This window comes from Oreochromis aureus, linkage group 13, assembly GCF_013358895.1.
Source record: "Oreochromis aureus strain Israel breed Guangdong linkage group 13, ZZ_aureus, whole genome shotgun sequence".
In the NCBI taxonomy this organism is placed as follows: Eukaryota; Metazoa; Chordata; class Actinopteri; order Cichliformes; family Cichlidae; genus Oreochromis; species Oreochromis aureus.
In genome coordinates this window covers 28,731,216-28,751,064 of record NC_052954.1, presented here as the reverse complement: position 1 = coordinate 28,751,064, position 19,849 = coordinate 28,731,216, and the positions used below count along the sequence as shown (strand labels likewise).

Below are 19,849 nucleotides of genomic sequence, written 5' to 3'. Positions count from 1 at the left end.
GTTTTTCCTTCCCACTGTTGGCAGATATCTGTGGATGTCATGTTGCCATATGTTCACACGTGTGATGCTGTGTCAGCCGAAGCTATATGATTGTGGACTTTCATTTTTAAGTCAGATTTGAGGTTGGCTGATCGTTTTATATGCCACAAACAGACTTTAACGAGTAACTGCACACTGCCGAGCTGGTTTTATGAGAGATTATCATATATTCATGCGAGTACATATTTGTGTGTGCATGTGTGTGAACTTGTGCCTGAACTGCTATATGAGTAAGAGAGCGTGTCATACAATAACAAACTATCTAAATGAAAATCATTGACAAGTGAGGCAAGTCATAACTGGGTGTGCACATACATACATAAGTGGTCCAGCCATGCAGAACCGAATATGTAAAAGCATTTTTTTCCCTCCTGGGTTCTTCTCCTCTTCTCTCTTGAGTTCTCTTTATCCATCACCTCTCTCTTTCTTCGCTCTTCATCCCTCCTTCTCAGCATGTCAGTTAAATGACTGTTGCTCATTTCTCTCTGTCTCTCTAAGTCAGCAAGTCACCTGCCATGTATCTCTCCCTTCACTCATATTGTCACTATTACACATCTTCATTAATTGCTTGTGTTAGTACTTGCTGCATGTACATTGCGGTCTTTGTACATAAATGCAGAGTAAAGTTAGAGTGTAACTTTTGAACGTCACTGGTACCGATAATGGAATCAATAATGATGTGACCACATGGTTGGTCATTTGTTCCACCTACTGAGTCTGTATCTGTTACTAGAGAGGGTTCACTAACACACAAGATGAATCTGAGAAACTTGTGTCTGTGGTTGAAATTTTAAAAAAGGCCAACTTGATGGTGGGCGTTGTCAGCTCTGTGACTACTGAGTAGTTGTTTAAGAATGAACTGAAAGCCTCACAAGGATACTTTATTATGCATGTATTATTATTTTTAATACACTGCCAAAAACGACAGCACAAAATAAACCAAAATATATGTGAATTAATTACTCACTGCTTAATTTTACTAATTTTAACTTTAATCCTGTTCAGTTTTTTACAGACATCTTACTATAATATAAAAAAATCTTTGTCTGTGTTTGAGCTTCTTTGTCTGCCAACTTCTCCTACACGATCAAGAGTTGAGAAACCAAACTTGGCACACATGCACATCTTAGGCCCCTCAGAGCTCTCATCTATATCAGATATCTAAAAGATGATGACAGCATGTTGCCAAGCAAACTGTTAGTAATGGACTAAAATAACCTTAACCTTTCTATAAAAGCAGCAACACTATAACACCTTATAAAAATAACATATTTCTATCATAGATAATAACTTCTCATTTATATCCACAAAACTTCAACTATGCAAAACTCTAGCCATCAAGGCAACCACCTAGCAACAGACCACGATGACATGTTTTCTGTATTTATGCACCTAGAACATGTAATGAAAGCCTTGTATTGTCTTAGTGTTATATTGTTGCTTAGGAAACAATAAGCAATGTGCCAATATTATTTAAAAAAAATCACATGATTTCAGATATTTGGTGACCTAAAAATCCAATATATCGGCCATTTTTTTCTCTCCGACACATGAAACAAACAGATTTCCTTGATATTAGTTATGTGCTGATATTTTTTAAGTTTTTCCTAAAGCAATATGGCAAGAAAGGTTAAAGATATTCTTCTTTTAATGCTACAAGTCTTGCATTACTTATCTACACTCTACCTGACTCTGCTTAGATCAGTTGCTTTTAGTTTTTGTTGTGTTCCAAACATGTTGCCCTCTTGCGTTGATAAAACTATTATTATCAGCACTCATAATATCAAGGATGTTTCCCTTGTCTCTACTTCACCTTTTCTGATTTTCATTTGTTGGCTGTTATAAATGCCAAAACCAACATATCAGCAAATAGCTAGCCAATAAACCAGTCACACTGACATACTGGTCAGGCTATAGTAATAATATATTCTAGTAGCACAATACAAAATTAGAATACAGAAAAAACTAGAGGTCTATCATAAACAGCATTACCAAATGAAACTTTCTTCGAACTGCTTGGTGTCCCACTTTCATATATCCTCCACTCCACATTTACACATAATTATCTTTGAATAGTAAAATGAGAGATTCCTTATTGTAATTAATCTGTGATATAAATGGAAAGGAAGAAATACTAATCCAAGGAAACCTGCAGAAACAACAATTTTGTCCAAATACGAATGTGCAGTTGCTCATTAAGGCTCTGTACATTAATGAAAATGAAGAAGCATTGAAATGCTGAGTGTGAGGAACACAATGACTTTAAAACGGGTTTTTGTACTTTCTCAAAGGTACAAAATCAAATAGGAGGGCAGAATCAATGTAGCATCTCCGAAGACAATACTGAGAGCTCAGGTTTCAGTATAATCGCCCATCAACAGTATGTTGCCATCAAATTGCGAGTGCTCCATGGACTTGAAATGTAATTACAAAGTCTAGGCAATAAAATCAGCTCACAGGACAAGTGTCCTTGTAGACTTTCCATGTCACGTAACAAACCTGCAGTGTCATTAAGACACAGTGACAATTTGCTTGTGCAGTTTGGTAGAGCAGCACATTTTTACGGACAGGGATGAGCAGTTTGCCCACTTTGGTGGAAAACTAATGCATTTTGTGAACTTGTAATTGTGCATGCAATGTACAGTGTTTGAGAAAAAAGTCGTTACAGGTGTTGTACTTGGTCCTAATGGTTTTTCAGAGTATTACTGAAGAAAAGATTTGCTACATACCTTAAGAATGTAAAAATAAATCAATTAGAGGCTCTGAAGGGAAAAAAAATCAGTACTCTTGAAACTACACAGTTCTCCATCTTGTCATGACTGTTAAGATCAAACTCTCCTTTTAAAAGCAGACGGTATCAACATGTCTGACAGTGACCTTACACCTGCGCCTGCTGTTCACACCTTCTGCAGATTTAGTGTTAGCACTGAGTTAAGCTTTCCAGTGATTTTAGATTTGTTCAGCAGCTGAATTTTAAATATGCATTTAATTGTATGCACTCTAACATGTACTTGTATTGTGTGCTAAATGAAATTTAAAGCTCTGATATTCTGCAGCATGGCATATAAATGAGTGCTAACAACTAAAGAGTCAAAAGATTGATTTGCTGTGAATTAGCTCAGTATAACTTTAAGCCAGTGAAAATCTAAATTCTGAACATAGGACACGTTCTTGCTGTTGGACATGGAGAAAATATATTGACTAAAGTCTTTCTGGCTTATCTAACCACAGAGATAATTCAGAGTAGCAAAGAAACAAGTGTTTTCAGAGAAGTGGAAAATGCACAACTGTCTAGAGCAAGTGTTGTAGGAGTAGCACTAAAGTAGGAGCAGGCCGTCTGAGCTCAAAGATAAAAAATAGACCTATAGTTACCAACCAATCCCCTGCAAAATGACTGCCGCCACTTGCACCTGCATCTCCTGTGCAGCGTTTTATTTTAGACTCAGTAATGAGTCAGAGTGGAGGTGTGAGGAAGTGGAGGAGGTAGAGGCGAGCTGGAGGAGGATACCTGCCTGAAGATAAAATTTATTAAAAGGAACTGTGCACCAAAAATAAGTTGAAAGAGTGTATATAAAGAAGGGCATCACAGTTTAAACAAAAGCGTGTATTTATTTTACAACAGGATGCCAGATATGGACAGGCATCTAGCCCGTCTGACCCTTTGCTTCAGCAAACGGACATGCGTGTATGTTTAGGTGTGCGCTGACCACTATATGATAATGCATCATCAACTTTTATGCACTCATACAATGTCATGAGTTTATGTGGGCCTGCCTGTGTCCTCATGCACCTGTGAATGCACACTGGTGCATGTATAATACTGACACAGCTGGGATCCACCAGTCCTTGCCAATGTGTGTGGGTATATATGTGTGTGTGTGTGTGTGTGTGTGTGTGTGTGTGTGTGTGCACGGCGACCAGCTGCGTCCACTGTGCTGATCCTCAAAGCCGCTATCACATTCTGCTTGCATCATTTCACTGCAGTCATCCTGACAGCATCAAACTTGTGAACACATGCAGTTACAAGGCCATGTTCACTCACATTCATGCATATCACTGTCTCACACAAACCCATTTGCTGACATGAGATATGATTATTACATTTCATTGGTGTTTTAAGCTGTTTTAATGAGTGCTAGAGGGAGGAAAAAGGTTTGTATTTCAGGGCAGTTTGAAATGACAACCCCTTCCCAATAAATCCATTACTGTCAAAATGCTTCTTAAACTTTGAGTCAGGAATATCTTCAGGCTCCTCAGCTGTAGCAGAGTTTCCCCATGTAAAGGTCATCTGTTACACTGCCCTATAAAGCCGGAGAGCAATAGCTATGTGAAGAGTCAGACAGTAAAAAATACTACCTTCAAAGTGTATCTCCTGGCCAGACAAAATATCAAAAATTGTTGGTTGCTTTTATACGACTACATAAAATTGGTCTTTCCTCCACTTTTGTAATGCTAAGATTCCAGCTGGCTGCTATCATGGAATAAATCCTAACATCTTGATTTAGAAACCACATGAAACACCAGATTTTAATCTGGGGGAGTATAATGTGTTTGGATAGAGCTCAGCTAGAGGACTATAATCAGAATAATTATTCTGGTTTCACTCCAGCTTGAGGCCTTTTAGCTAATGACAGACACAACACTGATGACTCGATTTTAAGCTGTCTGCATTTGTACATGACACGTGTGTGTGCACATATTGTTTGTGTCTATTTGAGCAGTTTGACAGGGCTACAGTATTTGCAGACCAGTTTAAAAACACACACACACACACACATTAAAATACACTTGTGGTTATTTTCTGCAGTAATGGGGAACTGAGAAATGTCTTTATCCTTAAATAATGTCTCTCCTGCTGACAGCTGCAGTCCACGCTGTTTTTTTTTTCTGTTTTAACTAAAGAGAACAGGAATCATGCGGCAACATCACAACCACATTCCTAAAAATGTGCTCGGAGTAAACAAGTAGCTTAGATCGTCATAGAGGCACTGAGCGGTCCTAATAGGAAGCATGCAGACCATGTAGTTTGCATTAATTAAGATCAAAATACACAATCTGTACATCAAAGAAGATGTTGGAGTGTAGTCGTCATCATATCATCTTTCAAAAAAATTTTTTTTCTTGGGTATTATTTATTGCCGAACTAAAACGTTGCATTCTTAGATCCCCCTTGTGTTTATCTTCAGAAAAATCACTTTTCAGAAATGAATGCAATTCATCAAAATAAATCAATACAAACTATTATCACATTCTAGAGGTTGTGTGCATGCACTGAAACATGTACACAACAGAGTTGCTGGCAGTGGCCTACCAATCAATAGGCCGTTATTCAAGCATTTCACATTTCACACAAGAACCAATTCAAAATGTGACAGTATTGATAGTATTGTCTCGGGGTCCCTAGCAATACCACAACATGGTAAAATCCATGTTCCCTCACATAACGAGCTGTCATTTTACGGTTGGACTGAACTCAATCGTCTCTGCATATAAAGCAGGCAGATTTAGCTGGAGAATGATAACAATAGCACAATTGCCATTGGTATAAATTTCCACCGTGACATCACACAATAGTGATTAGTGCAAAGCTTCAGAAACCATGCCTCATTTTAAAGGTACCCCTGGTGTTGTTAACAATGTAGTCCATTGTTGCTTATAAGTACATGTGCAGTGTCAGCACGTGTTGCTCATAATACTCTGACAAAAATCCGTTTTTCTTTAACAAGGTGAAAGGAGCTGGTTCTGTGCATACGAAGCAGGTCGATCAGCTACATGATTCTAATGATATCACAATAATGATTTATGCAGGAGGAATATTACCAACACTGAATAATGATGATTTGTTATGTTCTGCTGATGATGGTGTTTGTGGCATGTCAGTTATGCTGTGATGCTGAGGGTGTTGATGGTGCTGTAACTTTTGATAGCGCCACTGCTGTCACTTTCACGTAATGCAAACAAGAAAATCCGATGTTTAGCGACAAATGATTGACATATGAGCAGCGGTGTTATGTTATTAAAGTATTTTTGCATTTTGAAGTGTTTGAGCGACTTATTCAACAGTCTTGAAGAAAAAAGAATAAAATTTGCCCCAAAAACAGAATTTTCCATTATGTAATTATTGTGATCAAACCACATTGAGCACGCCATTGTGCATTACTGGTCCCCAAAGTATAAAGTGATATCCTTTATGGTTACACGGGTCATTGTGTAAGCTCAAACCACCGGTACCTTTCAAGGCACCAACATTTTGTCTGTGTGTCTACTTTACAAAAAAATGTTAAGCTGAAAACATCATTAAACAGGTGCACTACATTTCTTGTACACATTTTCTTCCTAAGCTACATGTACTGATCTTTTGTTCCTGTGAAAAAAATATGAAGGAGCAGTTAATTATTGCAGTGTCTCGGTCCTTAGAGCTGTGTGATCTCTCACTGCACATTTATTAAGATGTGGATAAAAGAAATGTGGCACTGAAGATAAAGGCAGTTTTGGCCTTTTGATATTTAGCTATTACGTTATAAAATATCTCCCTCGCAGTATTTTTCTTCATCTCTTAACCCATGTGCCATCACACCCACATAATTACTAGATGGAAAGGAAGAAATTTAATGTTGCTGGACTGCTTTCTACTGGCTTTCACCCTTATTCACCCATGAAGGCTTGCACAAATCACTAATTTTCATTTTCAGCAACACTCTGCTTCACACTCATGCTGGGGAATTGCACTGTACAGCCACTCAGCACCAGCACAGGCCCCGAGCAGCTCCACTGGGACCGACCAGGGTTAAGTAGTTTGCTCAAGGGCTTCTCAGTGCTGGTTACTGACAGAGGCAAGAGCACCTCCCATTCAATTCCCTGCTCAGCTAACATTTCAGGTGATGTGGGAATGCAATGGATGCATAAAGGCATTTCCTTAAAACCATTCATTACCAGTTCTGGATTTCAACCTTGCTACCTTTTGGCCCAAAACTCAAAGAGACATCGCATATTGTGACTTGCTGCTCTACACTCACTTCATGACTTTTTGTTTGTCATACAAATATTAGAGCACCTGTGGCTCAGTAGGTGGAGCAGGTCATCTATTGATTGAAAGGTTTGTTCGATCCTGAGCTCCTCTTGTCTGCATGTCAAAGTAGGCAGGAGTTGCCCCTGATGCTTCCATTGGAGTGTGTCTGCATTAAAACATGACATAAAAGAGATAAGGGATAGAAAAAAGAGGGGGCGGAACAGTAGCGGGTGGTTAGAACTGTTGCTTTACAGCATGAAGGTCCTGGGTTTGAATCCACTGACCGGCTGAGGCTCTACTGTGTGGAGTTTAAATGTTCTCACTGTGATCGTGTGGGTTCTCCCCCAGCCTGTGTGGCGATTTTTCCAAGTAATCAAGACATGCATGTTAGATTAAGGTGGTTTTGAATTAGCCATGTGTGTGAATGTGAGCGTGAATTGTTGTCTGTCTCTCTGTGTTAGCTATATAGATAGATTGCCAAGCTATCCAGGGTGTGCCCCATCTCTTGTCCAGTGACAGCTGGGATAGGCTCCAGCCCAACTATGAACATGAATTGGATAAGTGGAGGAGGACTGATGCACAAATGGATGGAAGCTACAATGATGTTTACACATCATCATACCAGCATTATAGCAATCAATATGTCAAACAGTTATCGGTTAATGTTCTGAGGAAGAAAACTGTTAGAGAAACACGCCCATAATAAAGGGTCTTAGTTGCCTGTAGCAACAACACTGAGCAACAACCAGGCTAAACGAGCTTATGGCTACAAAAAAAGACTTAAAAGTACAGTTATAATAAAGTCATTACTAGTTTTGTTTTTTTTTCAGTTAGTGCATCATAGTAATCTTTTTGGTATATTTTAAAAAGCAAATCAAAGTGAACCTTTACCATAAACACAAATGAAAGCAGAACTAAATTTGTCCAGCCCACGGGCTTGGAGACCTCTAGTCTGGTTATATAGTAACGAAGACACCCCCCTATCTCAATGTGTTTTCATCGCAGGGTGTCAAATATTGCTGCCGTGTAAGAAGCTGCGAGGGTCACAAAGATTCGGTGTCGGTGCTTTGGATTCAGCAATACTGAATGCAGGGAGCTAACAGTGTTGTTTGAAAGTGCAACAAATTCTGCATAAAAGGGCAGGGCAGTTGGCAGTGGCATAAATCACTAGTTTGTCACATTTAGAAGCTTAGTGCTTTGCATTCTGTTTCTCTTTGTTTTCACTTGCTGTGGTCTGGTTTAAATGAACCGTCTTTACAAAATGATCCATGTAGTTGGAAAAATTACCTGAAAGCCGTGCATTTAAATGTCACAGGTCTTGAACAAAAACCCATATGTAACAAATTGGGAATGGGACCAGGCTCACCATTTGCCGCAGGGGATGTTTAATGGCACAACAGCAAAGGACACCTCGCAAGCTTCCATGTTTTGTTTTGGAGGGTTTTTGGGGGGTGGAGTTTTCTGTTTTGGGAGGTTTTTTTAGAGTATTTGATGACTTTAAAATGAGATTGGGCTGTCCACCCATGTTTCGGGGGTTCCCCCCCCTTTTCCCCCTTGGCATATAAACTGCAATAATTCATGAACACAACTGTAAAACCTGAACTGAGTGATCTTGGTTACTCGTGTGTAATGTTAAGGATGTGCAGTCTGTCTGCTCTGTGCTCATACATCACACTTTATGGTCAAAGTGTTAGGAATACTAACCCTAACGCATAGACCAGCTGCAGGCTGGTGCACTGTACATACAGGAAATGGTTTAGAACAGAAGTGGCTAAGTCAGCAACTGAATTAAATGTTTAATTTACGCTTACTCGCTCCATCCATGTGTAGCCACAAGTTGCAGTATATTTCAGAATATATCAAGGGCAACAGCAATAAACTCCCTGCATGTAAGGATTATGAGCAGTTTGTTTGTGGATTCGCTAGCGCTTAAATTAATAACGACTATTTCGGGTTATGCGTCATCAAAAGGCACATTTTAACTTCAGTTCAACATCTTACTTCTGTTTTTCTTCTCCGCCTTTTTTCTCATCAGTATTCTGACATGCGTCCTCTTTTTCTTTTTCCTGAGCTATACGTTGATGCACAATGTGATGAAATATGCAGCAGAGCTAATGAAAACATATCTAATTACATCATGGCAATATAATAAGTAATGTCTTTGAGCTCCTTTCTCTCCGGTAAATGGCGGGTCTTACATCTTAATAATGTAAATTTTCTCTCTCTCTTCTTTGGCAGATCTCTGTCACTTAACGGGAAACAAAGCCTTTGTATTCAACACAGTGATGAGCTAAAGGTGCGTCCTGACATTTATTTCTCTATTGTGTATGTCTGTGTGTTTGTGTGTTAAAACAAAGGGCCTGTAGAGTGCCATTAAGACATCAGCCCCACTAGCCTGTTTAGCATTACATTTAACTGGCGCTCTTCCATTAATTTTCCACCCTTCCCATCTTCTTTTCTTTCTTTCATTTAGACATTTTGCAGTTTTGCCTCCATCTCTTTCAGTAATGAGCCCCATCCTTCAAGATTAGTAGAAAATTATTCAAAAATGTTTAGCTTGTATTTGCCTTCAGCAGCTTGTTAAAGAGGACTTGTAAAAATTCATATTTAATGTGATCTCATGCCTGAAAATGTAGCTTACAATGCATTTGCCCTTTGGGCACATGTTCTGAAAGTCACTGTATCGCACACCTCACATCTTCCATACTAAGCATTTTTCTATTTGCCTGGAAAAAGTTGAATAGATTAAAGGCAGATCTAATCGATCGTGAGTGTGCTTATCTGTGGCTAGCAGGCTGACAAGCCGATTCCAGAATGGCACAGTCTAATCATTCAATTGCAGGCTCCAGACGGGAAAAAGAGAAATATGCAGAAAGACCCAAATACAATAAAAAACAAATGCTTGAATTATTTGATGAAGCCTAAAAGAACTGAGATGCCATGGATGATGAAGGGCAAGCAATTTGAGAAGCCTGATGGCTTAAAAACGTTTACATATTCAGGGTGAAAAAGGCCTATTTGGAGTGTTTTGAAGGAAAACTATACATTTCAAAAGTTGAATTTGACAAACCAATTGTTCTGTTATTACTGGACCACAGGGTCTGTATGGGTTTTAAAACTGGACATAAAGTTTTTCCTTCATCTCAATCTGCTTTGTGGCTTCCTATGAACTGTGTCTCCAGCCACAACTATTGATTATGCTCGTAACTCATTATAAGCCTTGGTTTCAAAAGGTTTTAGTGCGCTGATTGGATGTTTAACCTTTTGACCTCTAAATCGGCATCTGAGCACACTTCCTATAATAGAAGGCATATATCCAGATGACCTCTTCTGTCACTATGACAATTTAGTGACAGGGTTCTCACAATGTGTGTCTCAGCATTATAAAAATAAACTGAAATTGCACTAAAAGATGTATCTGAAAGATTCTCAGGTCACACTCAGGTCTCTTTTACTCACTCTCTCCCTCTCTCTCTCTCTCTCGGCCTATTCCTACTAAAAGAAAAAAGCAAATTTATTCTGTTTTTATATGGCTATATGTCCACGCATGTGGCTGCCCTGGGCTATTTTTTTCAGTTGCTTTTTTTTTTCTCATACCAGTTTCACACAGAGAGAAAGCAGGAGGACATTAGGACTAGCATTCATTTTCCCTCTTCACTCGTTTTGCTTTTTTATGATACGGGGAGATAGTTTCTAAATTACACTCTATTTCAGCTTACCGCCAGTGCAGCCACAGAGCTTTGCCTCATCCAAAGGCTTGAGGCTTGAGAGAATTAATCTTGTCAGGCAGCAGAGCTGCAAACTTCTGCTGCACAATCGTCAGCACAACTGTTTTAGGTTCAATGAGACACGTTGTAGTTTCAAGTATTAGTTGCGATTTCTCATGAGAGTCTCTGCTGTTGACGTATGCTTTGGCTTTGTTTACGCGCAGCACATTCTTTGACTCAAATGCATATTTTTCAAGCAGAAACTAACAAACTATAATGCTTACAACAGCATCATTGCAGATGAGGTCCAGTGACAGTGTAACAATACCAAAATGAAATATTGAAGTGGGAATTCCTTCAAAACAATAGTGTAATTTTGCCAAACTTCTACACCGCTCTGTATGTACAAAGTTTTCTGATCAAGTAATGATCTGATTTGCTGTGTACAATACACAAAGTGCACCAGTGGGCTCATGATTGCTCCTCTCAGCATTTTTGCTATACGAGTTGTGCATTTGTGTATAACAGACATTTTATCTGGAGGATCTTAAAAGCCATGAGCTCATGATCATTCAAAGAGATTTATGTCACCCAACAAATACAAGGATCTACCACCCAAAAAACAACCTGAAGCTGTACATTGGACATCTGATTAATTCAATTATTATTATATATTATTTCCCTTTTTCCTCAAAAGAGCTCAAATGTGTGATTGAAGGGAAGTCTTAACATATTGCTTTTAAAAGAAGACATACAAGTTAGACAAATTATGCTCTTAACAGAGAAAAATATAAATGTTAACACAGTGAGCAGAAAAAGTACAAAATGCTGCAGTTTCCCATAGAGAATTAACACATAGAGTCAGCGGTAGGTGTAACCCAGTACTGATAAGCCATTCCCGGGAGTGTAAAGTAGAGCTGCAAAATGCTGTTAAAACTCATTAACTATCAGGCTCATATATCTTTAAAATGTGACACTGATGGGGGTCTGGGAGGACAGATAAGGACCAGGAATTAGGGACGAGAAGATTTCTTTCCAGGGATTTACACAAACACACACACGCAGAGTTTTAATGTCCTCTACCAGTATTGATTATCCAGCTGTCTGACTGATTGAGAACCAGATATAGAAAAGCACACATCAATAAAATACTAAACCTGAAGAGTTTAAAGGCACTCCCTTATTCCAGCCCGCAGAAAAACACAAACAGCTAGCATGGAAATAAATTATTCCCGAGATCTACTGAGCTGCAACAGTGACAGTTTGAGATGTGAGTAAGTAGTGAGTAAACACCTGAAATCTACTTTTGACTGGTACTAAGAACTAAAAGTTCAAAAGCAGACAAATCAAATATCCATATCCGAGCTGCTCCATATTGCACAGTACTGCAGTGGATTTGTTTGGTTTGAGTTCTGTGGAAACTGTTGGTGAGTGTTCTGAATAACACTATCAGCTTAATGGCTGAAAACGAGCTTGATGAAGATGTATCAGAAGTCCTGGAGACAGACTTTCTCAGCTTTAGAACAGAGTGAGAGGGCTTTTTATCCCCTTCAGATGACACAACAAGTGACAAATGATGAAACGAGTGTGTGAATTGATTTATTCAGCAAATGGCATAATTGCTCATTTCATTTTGTGAAATTTCTGCCCACTTACACTTTTTCCCAGTGACACAGCTGACTTGTTATGTGATTTCTGCAGTTTCAGCCACTAAGCATTTTCAGCGATAAAGAAAAATAAGCTTAAATGTTCCTTAAAATATGAATCTTGCTTGTCTATAATCTTGTGAAATAATAATGGCTGTGTGAGAGCTTTCTGAGACACAAAGACAGAAAGAGTTTTGTTGGTCAAATAATGCGTGCCTACTAATTCCTACTGAGGATCTGGGAGGTGTTCCTCTTTGTTGCAGCGTGATTTTGTGAGAAAAATCAGACAACTGATGATTGCTTGTAAAATAGTGACACAGGTGATGATGCAATCATCAAAGCTTTGGGAACACTGCATCAGGTAACAATGTTTAATTTTGAAGCTTAACGGATCTAATATCAGGAGAAAATGGCATTTCAGAAGAGAGGGAAATTGCTTTTAGGTGCTCAAAGGATGCAAGAAATGGAGTTATCCTTCAATATGAGATTACAGGCTCGGCTTGATCAACCAAGCCTTCCATCACAAAGCCACCTGCACTGGATTTCCGCAAGAACTAGAAAAAAAAACAATACCTTATGACCCAAATGTCGTGTTTTGGGTTTTTTTTTTTATTGCTTTTAAAACATAGATCGCCCATTACGTGTGGCTCAAATGGGATGGGCAGACGGACAGAGGCATAGTTTTATGATTTAGATTTTAAATGACAGATAAATAGATTTTTCCCGATCCCTTACATACAGACCTTAGATGGCTTTTCATTTTAATTCCGCTCTACTCCACTTTGGCATTTATCTGTGTTATTGTGCCCTGAATTTGTATTCACTGCTCTGTTTCAACTGTTTCAACTTGCACAGCTCTTCATTGAGCTGTTCAGCTCTGCATTTCATTGCTCGGTTTCTTTCTCTTGTTCTGTCACTACATTTCACTGCACACCATGCAGAGATCGAATGTAAATATCCTATAAGCATCATCACACATCTCAAAACACCACTGAGCAAAAAGAAAGAAAAAAAGAGTGAGAAGAAACAGAAAGAATGAGCAGATAAATGTGTTTGCGGTAAGATTACCGTGCATCATAAACCCATAAACCCCGCACGGAATCAGAGAGATGGAAGGGAAGAGAGAAGGATGAGAGAGAGAAAAAGACAGGGATCCAGGGAAATGGGGAATTCAACAACAGAAGAATATGGAAGATTGGAAGAAGAGATGCAAATATGGATGATTGTTAACAGAGACAGAGTTGAGAACTACAAGCAGAGAATGAGATTGAGGCAAAGTGAAAATCAGGAGGGAGCAAAGAAAATGTCAGGAGGCAGAGATACAGAAATACAGAGAGATAGAGAGGAAAAAAAAAACAAATGTAAGCCCCCGAGGATTAACTCTCTCATTTCTCTTTGGGGAAGAATGGAAAAAAAGAGGATTTCCACCTTCTATCCTCTCAGGCTCCCTTTGATATCTCTCTCTTTCTGTCTCATATTCTAATATCTTTAGTCTCTATTCATCATGCTGGAACACTCGTTGAGCTTGCCAAAGCACGAGCACACATGGCTAACCTAGCTGGACACAAATCCCTCTCAGTTGCTCTCTTTCTTCCTCTTTTTTTTCCTCCCTACTGCTTGGCAATTTCCGTTGATCTCTTCATTTCTCTCTCTTACCATTATGCATTATTTGTTTCCTCATAATGCTACTTGATTCTTGTGGACTTGAAGCCGGTATTAGTTGTTTTCACCTGCCTCTTTGTTCTCCATCTGCGACTGTTTGGCAGCTGTGTAACTGTTGCACGGGGCCAATAACACACAACAGCACTCATTGCTGTGGTCGCTTTAACGAGCATTGTTAATAAGATAAATTAGCTTCCTGCTGATCCGTTAATGGCGGCTTCAGTAGTCCTCTGCAGTGTACCGATTTACAGCTTCAACTGTATACATATAAAATTAAGGTTGATTTATAATGCAGTATCACTAAAAACACACATTCAAAAAATTATAAAGATTTACCAGTCGAACTCAATGATTGTGTTATTCATGATTAATGATTATCCAAACTACTAAAAAGCAGATTGTCCTTACTTACTAGTAAGGTATTTTTAAGCCAGATACCGGTATTTGTTTCTTTCAACATACAAAACATAAACATATTTCCCTAAAATGATTATGTGCATTAATTTATTTACTCAGTTATGATCTGGCCAGCTCTGCTCGGATCAGCTGATGGCTGTGTTTGTGTCATTCAAAACATGTATCAATAGGGCAGAGTGCCCTCTAGTGGATGAAATAAACTCACTGCATGATTGAAGGGTGTTTCTCTTGTCTCCTCTTTATTTATTTTTTAATTTGATTTATTACCCGTTATAAATACCAATGTAAAGAGGTCACCAAATAGCTAAATTCAGATGATAAATTGATCAAGCTTTACTGCCGATTACTAACTGAAAAATTCAAAAGAAATATAGGACCAGAAACTATGAAATTGTGCATTATAGCTACTCAAAGTAATATTGCAGAGTAGTTATTGCAAAGACATGTTATCTTTAAGATTACCTTAAATCTCATCATTATTGTTTATTATTTTCCATTTTGCATTGTCACCTGTTCAGCTCGGTTTGTATCCTCCTGTCACAAAACAAACCTCAGCATGTGTGTGGATCACAGAAGCTGTCACAGTAAAGAGCTGGATGCTTACACACTGCTGCTGAAATTGGATAGAAAATAAACAGTTTTACAGCTGTAGTGTGAAATGGGTTTTAAAGTGAATCTCATGGCACTGCAGCAATGTCTCAGGTTACTCGCAGTCTCTCCCATTCAACCTTCACCCTCACTCCCTTCACACAAGTTGTATACCGTGTCCTAAACATGTGTGTGCATATAAAATATTTCCTCTTCTGTTTCCTTAATATCGGAAGCAATTTTACCCTTTAATATTTCTTTCTCAGCTGCGGGAGTCTGTGACAGACCCTAGGACATACCCATTCTTTTCGACTCGCTCGCACTCTATCACTACCACCAACTTGTCAAAGTTGGAGATTTGTTGAAGAAGTCACTTGGAAGAGTTCTTTCACTGAACAGAATCAACTTTTTGGGAGGCATGAGTGTAAATCACAGTTCTCCAAATGTCTTGTATAACTCTTTGTGTTGTTGTGCTTTAAAGACACAATACAAGTTTTTCCTCCAGTATACTCATGGTGGTGAGCTCACAGATCTTGTGCAGTGGTCTAGATCCTTTATGCTAGCTTTGTATCCCCTTATTTTATGTTGGGTTTTTTTTTTAAACTTGTGGTTATGTGGCCTCTTCTCTCTCTCCTACCTTTCTTCATTTCTTTGCGGTCATCTGTCCCTGCTCCTCAAGCCTTTAAGAATCCAAAGTATTTTATTTTTCCTTTAGCCTCAAATCGATTCCAGACGCCACCGTTTCCTGCCCTGTCTCTCTTTCTCCTCCTCATTTAGTGGGGGGGAGAAAAGAAACCACACACACACAAAGAAACTGAGTCAGATAGAGCGAGAGGCACAAAGTTTCAGTTTTGCTTGTTTTTTTTTTACGCATTCCTCAAAGTTTACTCCCTTTTCCATTTCTATTCCAGCAGCTGTGTAATTCTGTATTTCTATTCTGACAATGAGTAGAATCTTTTCTTGACTAGTCCCTTTTTCTTTCTGTGTTAGTCTTGACATGACCCCACCCCACCCCCACCCCGCCATTATACTCATCTGTCTTATCTTTGCCCAGCTCTCTGATTAAAGGATACAGTGACAGTGTCATGAATCTCTTGTGATGTAGATTGTGTCTGACTGTGAACTCTAAACCTCTACAGATGTCCTCAATGACTTGTTTTTGAAGTACTTCAATCTTTTAAACCATATGTGAGCGTGTACATAGCAAACAATAATGGGGCTGTTTGATAGCAGTGTGAGAGAAATATCTGGCTGCATCTGAGGAGCCATTTTCCCGAGCGAGAGATAAAAGAAAAAACTGGATAAACAAGAATGAAAATGAAGCAAACCTGTGAGGCTCTGCTCATGTTTTGTGGTTGAGTACATTTTTAAGTCTACTGCAGTAATTACAGTGTCATTCTGGAGCTGTATTGCAAAGCTATATTTTGCTACAATGGATCCTACTGGACTGTGACAGAAAATTGAAACGGGAAAGGAATAAAAGGGACAGATGTAGCGAGCCGAAGCAGAGGAGAATATAGAAAGAAAAACAATAAGAAACAATAGCAGAGCGAAAGAAGGACAGGGCGAGATAGAGAGGAAGAATTTGATTGTTGTTTAATTAAAGATGAATTTCTCAACCACATTCATAAGGATTTATGTTTAAGTGATTAACAAGACAATTGGAACACAGTTGTCACTGCAAGGTATTTACAGACAGTCCCACTGTCAGAAATAAAGGGACGCGGACACAAAGTTAAAGCCTGAAGAGGGCATTCCCATGCAAACCAATAGCCAATAAACAGTGGTCAGCAGGCTAATTGGAACTGCATTGTGTTGCCTCGAGCTTAACTGCATCTCATCAGCTCGCCCGTTGTTTTACTGTCTATTCTGGTTGCTCATTTGGAAGAGCAGAGAGAGTTGATTGGTTGAGTCATTAACTTCTTTTCACCCTGAAGGATTTCCTTATGAAATTAAAGGCCAAATCAGGAACAACAGAGTGACGCACCCTGCTGAAACATTCACCCCATTATCGCCTTTGTTTATGTTGCCGTTATGATTTCTTCTTCTATAAATTTGTTGTCTTGTTTTATAAAAGCAAGATGTCAGCAGCAGCAGCAGCAGCTGCTGTTACACTGTGCCCAAAAACTATGAATTCAGTATTTAAAGTACAAGAATGTTTCTAACTAAATAAAAAATAGAATTGTATTGGTATCACAATCAGCTCTTTAGGAGAGAAATTCAGGTTTTATGTTGCAATCAGTTTATCTCTTGATGAATACAGGTTATGAAATTACAAGGCAGCTGTGGTGATAGGGATGAATTAAGTGATTTAAAGCAGCAGAGAACAGAGTATGTTTAAATGCACAGAACATGACGTCTAAGATGTAAAACGCAACCTTTCGCTCATCACAAAAAACATGTTGTGATTGCACATGATTTATAATCATTTTCAGCACAAATCAACATGATAAGGAGTAAACGAGGATGCTAATCAAAACAAAAATGTCTTCATGTAAACTGAGTGTTATCTTTATGAAATAAAATACTTTTGACCGAATAAATTAGCTGTGGATGTGAATCAGACTTAATTAGATGCTAGCTAGCTGAATGCAAAATTTTTAAAAAAATTATAAATGTCAGAGCTGTCAGCACATTGTTTTTCTTCTTCATTTTCAGCTTTGTTCATTTCATTCTTGAAATTAACACCATGACTTAGCTGTTGTGCCAGTTGTATAGCTTCCAAAGTATTCCTCTAAGTTCAGTTAATTGTATTAATTAAATAAACATAACAGTGCTACTGCTAACTGTCAAAACACAGAGTATGCCTACAAAGTAAGTGGATCCATGTCTTTCTATATTATGAGCTCTCTACAGCTTCAAAGCTAAACAGACACAGACAAGATGAAACAACAACAACCTACCGTTCAGAAGTCTGCACATCGAAAATGTTTCTCTATAATTGGTCTAAACTAAGATATGACTCAGCTGTACCCCTATAAACCTGTTACTGACATCCGGTGCAGAAGTGTTATTGGGAGCCATAAAGCAATGATGGGACACTTTGGCTGCTGTATCTTCAAATGATGATGAAGATTGGTAACAGGTTTCTCTCTGCCTGTGGTTGGATTTATGGTCCTGCTCTGGTGTCGTTTGCATGGCTTTCTGGCTACGCAGACACAAGGATCGTGGGAAGAGTTCACAAAAAATAAAGATGAAGCCAAAGCACGGCTGACAAGAACAAGAAATGGCAGAAGTGGAAAGTTTACAAGGCTTTTTAATCACTCTGGTACAAAGAAGTGATTGCATATTATAACTTCTTGCTTCCTGGACCAATACCAGAGCAAACAAGAACAAGGAAAACCCATATTACTAATCTTTTCCTCAGATCATTGACCTTTTCTTACAAGCTGCTCCCTAAGTGCCACACTGTTTAATTCCTTCAAAGCAAAATGAGCCCATATTCATTCACAGTGACTCAGCTCTTTCCCAACGATGGCATCGGTGTCCTTGCGGAAGATGTTTTTGTCTTCCAAGACGAAACAGATCTGCTTCACTGTGGAAATTGAACCTCTGCAGACTGTTCTCTCCATCAAAAACCTATCAAAGCTCCATGACATGAAGCACATTAGCTTCAGAGAGATGGATACCAGGTGACAGGATTTGGTTGAGACTAATGTTTATCCTTACCAAATCTACTAGCGGTGCATTGATGCTTGTTTTTCCGCTGTATCACGCACCTCTAACTGTGGAATTATCAGCGTCAGGGATTGTGGTCTGTGCAGCATTCCATGCGTCTTACGCTCTGTCTTTGTGTTGTGTGCCGCTCGCTCGTTAAAAGCCACACAAGATCAAATCCAAATTGTCGCTCTTTGATTGATGTCTTTCATTCTCTTCCCAGTCTTTTCTGTTAAAGCCAAATGTCTCATGAAGCAGAAGCGTTAAGAAAGCATCACATAAACGGCACTATAACACCATTACATAATGATTCAATTAGCTAATGCATATAATTTAGAAATCCACGTTGTGGATCTTAAATAGGGCCGGGACAGTCATTACTTCATTCTTTTCCAAGTAATTTGATATTAATGATGTTGAAATGTGGTTGATTAAAGATTTTAAAGATCTGTACATAAAGCAAGTGTGTGCGTGTGCACACGTGTGAAAATGGCAAACGTGGGCTCTTGTGAGTGGTAATTAGCACTTGAATCTCACTAATGGCTCAATAGAAATCAGCAGCTTCTACACATACACATGCACAAGCAGACACACACTCAAAGCGAAGTGAGAGAGAGAGTTGTTAGCCTCTCATTAATACCTATTTTCGTGAATGCTGAGAAAGCTTTGGAGCTCTTTCTTTGTAATTGCCTCACCACACACATACACACACATGCACACCTATTAGTTCCTCTAATTGAAAGGCAATTAAGCCTCAGGTTTCGTGGTGTGAGCTAAACGCTGGGTGTCTGTTTTCAGCACCGCTCTGTTTTTAAGCTTTTAACAGACCACAAAGACCCGGTAACCGAAATAAGATCCCCAAAGTGAACTTTAATACACTGACTCTCTGTCTTTGTACCTTTTAGCTTTCTGTGCGCTCACCTCTTTGGCTCTCACTCAGTAATCCGCAGTTTCCATATAATCACACTTTGTAGTCTAAGTAATGTATTGCACATTTTCAGGGAAAATAATAATAACAGGGTTAAATATTTGCAGCATCTCAAAAGTTTGTGTAAAATTCAAACCCAAACACAAACCCTGTTTATTTCTGTTAGCTGTTTTTCTCTCTCCGTCTCCCTCCTCCC

General features: G+C 38.8%; 1 protein-coding gene across 1 annotated transcript in view; it reads left to right on the top strand.

The window, feature by feature from the left end:
* Window positions 1–19,849, top strand: part of cdh11 (cadherin 11, type 2, OB-cadherin (osteoblast)) — an 88,619-nt gene that overhangs the window by 28,424 nt on the left and 40,346 nt on the right. The window contains exon 2 of the mRNA XM_039621854.1: window positions 9,287–9,344. The gene's annotated coding sequence lies outside the window, so the exon portion shown is untranslated. The remainder of the gene's footprint in view (window positions 1–9,286; window positions 9,345–19,849) is intronic.